Source organism: Myodes glareolus, chromosome 10 (assembly GCF_982192425.1).
Source record: "Myodes glareolus chromosome 10, mMyoGla1.1, whole genome shotgun sequence".
Classification (NCBI taxonomy): Eukaryota; Metazoa; Chordata; class Mammalia; order Rodentia; family Cricetidae; genus Myodes; species Myodes glareolus.
In genome coordinates, this window is record NC_142035.1 from 60365212 (window position 1) to 60370046 (window position 4835).

Consider the following 4835-nt stretch of genomic DNA (forward strand, 5'->3'; position numbering starts at 1 on the left):
ACCCTTCCTTCCTTCCTTCCTTCCTTCCTTCCTTCCTTCCTTCCTTCCTTCCTTCCTCCCCACCACCTTTCTCGGGGTCTATAGCCCAGACTGGCTTCAAACTCACTAAGAATCCAAAGATTACCTTGAACTTTAGTTACTCCAAAGTGTTGGATTAGAGATTTATGTCAATACATATGGTTTATACGGAACTGAAGATCAAATCCAGGGCTTCGTGCATGCTTGGCAAGCATTCTACCAACTGGGCTCCATTCTTAGACCCCCGATTCGTTCATTCTTCATTCATTCATTCATTCATTCATTCATTCTCTTTCTCTTTCTTTTCTTTCTTTTGAGACAGGGTTTCACTGTGTAACTCTGCTTGGCCTGGACTTCTCTTTGAGAGGAGTAGGGGAGGATGGCCTGAGGTCAAGGAGCTCTGCCTTGCTGCCCGCCCGAGTGCTGGGATTAAAAGCACACTCCACCACGCCCAGCCTCTCATTATTTCTTTAGAAACTATTCCTAAGCGCGGTGTCTGGGCAATAAATGCAAAGGCTACTAAATGCTCGACTCGATAAAGCTGCCATTTTCAGGAGCTTCAGGCAAGAGTTTATTTTTCAGTCACGCGTCTGTCTAATGTGAGTGCGTGGCCTGCAACCTTTATGTGGCTCTTCAAGGACTCAGAATCCATCCGGCTTACGCTGTCGCCACCAACAAGTTCCTTTAAAAGCCACGACATCTGGAAAACACAGGCGGAGAGCACACAGCAGTCTCTCAGCTTGGAAGTGTTGTGTGCCATCCCCACTCCCTGGGCATCAGGGAAGGACCCGTGACCTAGGACCAAGCTTACCTCAAGGAAAACTGAGGGATACAGTTGCTGGCTGGGTAACCATCTTCAGAATGCTTGTTATGTGAGGTTTTTCTGGTAAGAATGAACAAATGTCTATTCACCCCAGATAGGGAATCAAGGACAGGCGATTCTACCCAAGTGTTGCTGGAACCAGAGAGTTTACTGGGCTCACTTATAGGAACAGGAGTTACTCACAGGAAGGACGGGTACCCACAAGCAACCACATCATCAGAAAGTCTAATCCCAGACTTCCCCAGAGCCACATAGAGTGCGTGCCCCCTTAAAGAGCCTTCCACTTTCTATATTCTCTGGCAACTTCCAAGCTGGGGAAGAATTATGTGCAGCTTGGAGGAAGGGGTCAGAATCTCAGGTGAGGATCTAATGACTCTTTCTCTCTCTCCCAGTTAACAGGTCTGAAATTGAGGCTGGCTTGTGGGTAAGCACAGTTGCTCTAGATTTGAAAGCTGTTACACTCCGAGGGGACCGTTCCTTGGCACCTGTGTATTGTGGAAGGTCACTTGATTGTAGACAGCTGTTATCTCTGGTCACACTAGTATGAGTTTCTCAAAAAATTGATGCCTATGTCCAAATTGTCTTTCGCTAAGTCTATACCACTTTATGCTGTTATTTCTAGTATATGACAATTCTACATACTGTGGAATAACCCTTCTGTACACTGTGTGAATGTATGTCATTATGACTGGTTTAATAAACAAGCTGACTGGCTAATAGCTGAACACGGTAAAGTTAGGTGGGAAAGTCAAACTGAGAGTGATAAATGAGGAAGGGTAGAGTCAGACAAGTCACCAGCCAGCCTCCGAGGAAGCAGGATGTGTAGAAAATGAGGTACCAAGGCATGAGCCATGTTGCAAAGCATAGATAAGAAATATGGGTTTATTTAAATGTAAGAGCTAGTTAGCAACAAGCCTGAGCTATTGGCCTAGCATTTATAATTTATATTAAGTCTCTGAGTTTGTTATTTGGGAAGCTGCTGTCAGTTATTTGGAAACAGGTGAACAGGACAGAAGCTTCTGTCAATACCCACTGAACAAAGATTATCTAAAATGAAATGCAGTACTATAATCTGAAACATTTTTATTTTGCTAATTTTGAATAAAAAGGGGGACATTTCATGTTTCATAGATTCTATGTTTTCTAAAATAACAAGAAATATGTACATGCTTAATTGGCATAGTTTCTTCTGCTAATTGTCTCTTGTTATTAGCTCTTTTTGGGGAGTAGGGGGTAGACAGGATCTTAATATATAGCTGAGGCTATCCTAGAACTTGCAATCCTTCCATCTCAGTCTCTTAAGCACTGAGATTACAGGTGTTTTGTTTACCATATGCTCATAAGTACTCCTTTAGCTTATAGTGTTAGTATTTTATTGTCCTTTTATAAAAGTTCTTTACAAATTGTTATTTGTTTGATAATTTCTTTTATGTGAGCTCCAACATTTTTTAATATACTGAAATTGTCCATACTTTTCCTTTATGTCTTCTGTTGTTTTGTGCCTCTAAAGTGTTTTGTATAAAAATAAATAAGTCTTTAAAAAAGAAAAAAATTTCAAATGTTGAGGAGGGGACATCATTCAGTGGTAGGAGCATATGTCCAGGATGCATGAGGCCCTGAGTCCAATTCCTAGCACCAGTCAACAGCAACAGCAAACCCCAAAATGTGTACCTACGAAAGCTTCTAGTTCTTCTTGTTGCTTCACTTCTGCTGGGTTTGGTGATGCCTGCCTGTAACTCCAGCACACGCTCAGGAGGCCAAGACAGGGGATCTCAGCTTAGGCCAGCCTGGGCTATGGATCTCATTTCAAAAAACAAGCAAGCAAATAAAGAAACATTGCTTCCCTTCAAAAGACAGTTGTCTATTCCAACGGACATTCTTTCTGGTGTATGTGTGTGAGATGGAGAACTACAGTATGGTTCTACAGTATGGTTTCTCCTATAGGAAGTCAGTTCCCTGAAACACTTCTCTGATGTTGCTACTCGCCAGAAGATCTAGAATACGAATGCTGTCGGTCAGGACTGAGCTTGCATCAATAGCCTTTCCGTTACATGAACACAATCATTCACTCTCACCCGGGTTTTTCTCTTTCTCACTTAGCTCTCCCCTTTGTTACAACATGCGTTTCCAAGTCCACGAGATCTAACTCTGTAAAGGAAGGCTGAGACACTGGCGGGTCACACAACTCACTGAAATGGCTAAAACCCATTTAATTCCCCTTCTTCTCATCGTGAGCCACAAGGCAAATCACTTCGATTTAGTGGTGTTATGTTCCCACCCCAAGCAGCGGTCTCCTCTTCAGCTTTTACCCAGCCACCTGCCAATCTTTGATGGTGGAAATTCCCCATACTCCCTCTCTTCCCCTTTGGGGCATGAGAAATCATTTTGCTAACTCATTTGTTCTCTGCCCCACAGCCCAGAGCCCCTTTCTCTGAAGTCACATGTTTTCTGAGTCTTGTCTGCAAGGCTGACCCCTGTGGCTTCTCTAGAAACTATTCCATTGTTTCTAGATCTGTGTAGATCTTCTGAGTGTGCCCTCAGCAATTCTGGACTCACTCTTCACCGGTCTCCTGGCCAGCCTATCTATTTAGACCCACCTCTGGAGGGGTCAGGCATCTCTGTTTCTCCCTGGGCCTGGAAAACGGTTGCCCCAGAAGGATGTAGGGCAAGTGGACCTCATGAAAAGTCCTACATGCAGGTCTTCTGTGAAGGAGGAACAGACATGGAGGACAAGATGGTAGAGTATCATTCACTGAGTCAGGATGTATCCTTGAGCACCATGTAGGTTTTCTGGAGGTTCTTAGAATGGACAGGTCCGATTCATGCCTTGGAGAAGCAGACTTTACCTATCTCAGAGTTCTGGCCTTTACTGACAGTCAGAAATGACTACAATATTCTCAGTTCTGAGGCTCTTTCTGAGAGGCCTAGGATCCAAAGCTCTTCCCTGTGAAGAGGCCCCGTGGTTAAACTTCCTCAAACAGAAGGCAGCTTGTGGGACAGATTCTCAGGTCATGGGCCACAAGGAAGCACAGCCTGGAGAACCACGTTCTTGAACAATCCATGAACTTTCCCTAAGTCTGGTGACTGAGGCAGCTGCGAGGTTAGTGACCAGAGGTGCTCTCCCTCCCCCGAACTCTGTCTTCCAGGGGGCCCTGGTGGATTTCCTTCCCACTTACCTGCTTCAGATGGCCCCATCTGCTCTCAGGATACTCCCATGACCTGCGAGAGGGAGGCAGGGAGAGAGGAAAAGGTAGTTTCCTCGAGAGACCAGGGCAGGGGACCAGCAGGGAAAGCTGCTTGTCTGCAGAGGAAGCTCGAGAGGAAGGCCGAGACTGTTTGAACTTCTCCCACGAGCTGACAGGAAAGTTGCACAAACACCATGAGACTCCAGCAGGATGTGAAGGAGCAGCCAGGATGAAGGAGCTCTTTTGAAGGCTCCCACCCTGACTAAGGGTGAGGGTCGAGAAGTAAACCTCCCCATCACCTCACAGCCACACTGGGAGCAGGCTGCGCTCGCTGTAGTTGAGTACCCAACATCAGCAGAACCAGGGGACAGGAATGTAAGAAGCAGATACTGTGAGCTGTCACCAACAGGAGAGGTTCCCAGGGAGACTGGCAGGAGCTACATGAGGGCAAGGGCAGCCTGGGTCCTGGCAGGATAGCAATGATGAGGCCTAGCCGTGGTCCAGAAGATTGAAGAACAGCAATGGCCTCAGGCAGGGCTGTGAGGTGAGACCCGTCCTGTGGGACCTAAAGCCAAAGGGAAGTGTAGATTCCCTGTTAAAACAACAGCAAAACACACAAGAAACCAAAGATGCAGTTAAGCTGTTAATTAAACCCTTCTGAGCATTAGGCCCTGTGCAACTGGCTGCTTTAGGAGGGCGTGTGAGGTTAAGCAGAGAGAGGAGGCCAGAGAGCAGGGGACATGGGATGGATGAACCCGGACCAAATGGGAAGGGGGATGGGAGGGATCCCCTGAGGAGTCCTTTGGTGC

The 4835-nt window shown here is 46.2% G+C and overlaps 1 long non-coding RNA gene across 1 annotated transcript; it reads right to left on the reverse strand.

Annotated features, from left to right (window-relative positions):
• Positions 1–545: 545 nt before the first annotated feature.
• Positions 546–4154, reverse strand: LOC125416836 (uncharacterized). Its single transcript, XR_007236993.3, has 3 exons — positions 4018–4154; positions 830–901; positions 546–718 (listed from the first exon to the last, which is right to left on the reverse strand). It is a non-coding gene; the product is annotated as an uncharacterized LOC125416836 (long non-coding RNA).
• Between the last annotated feature and the right edge of the window lie 681 nt (positions 4155–4835).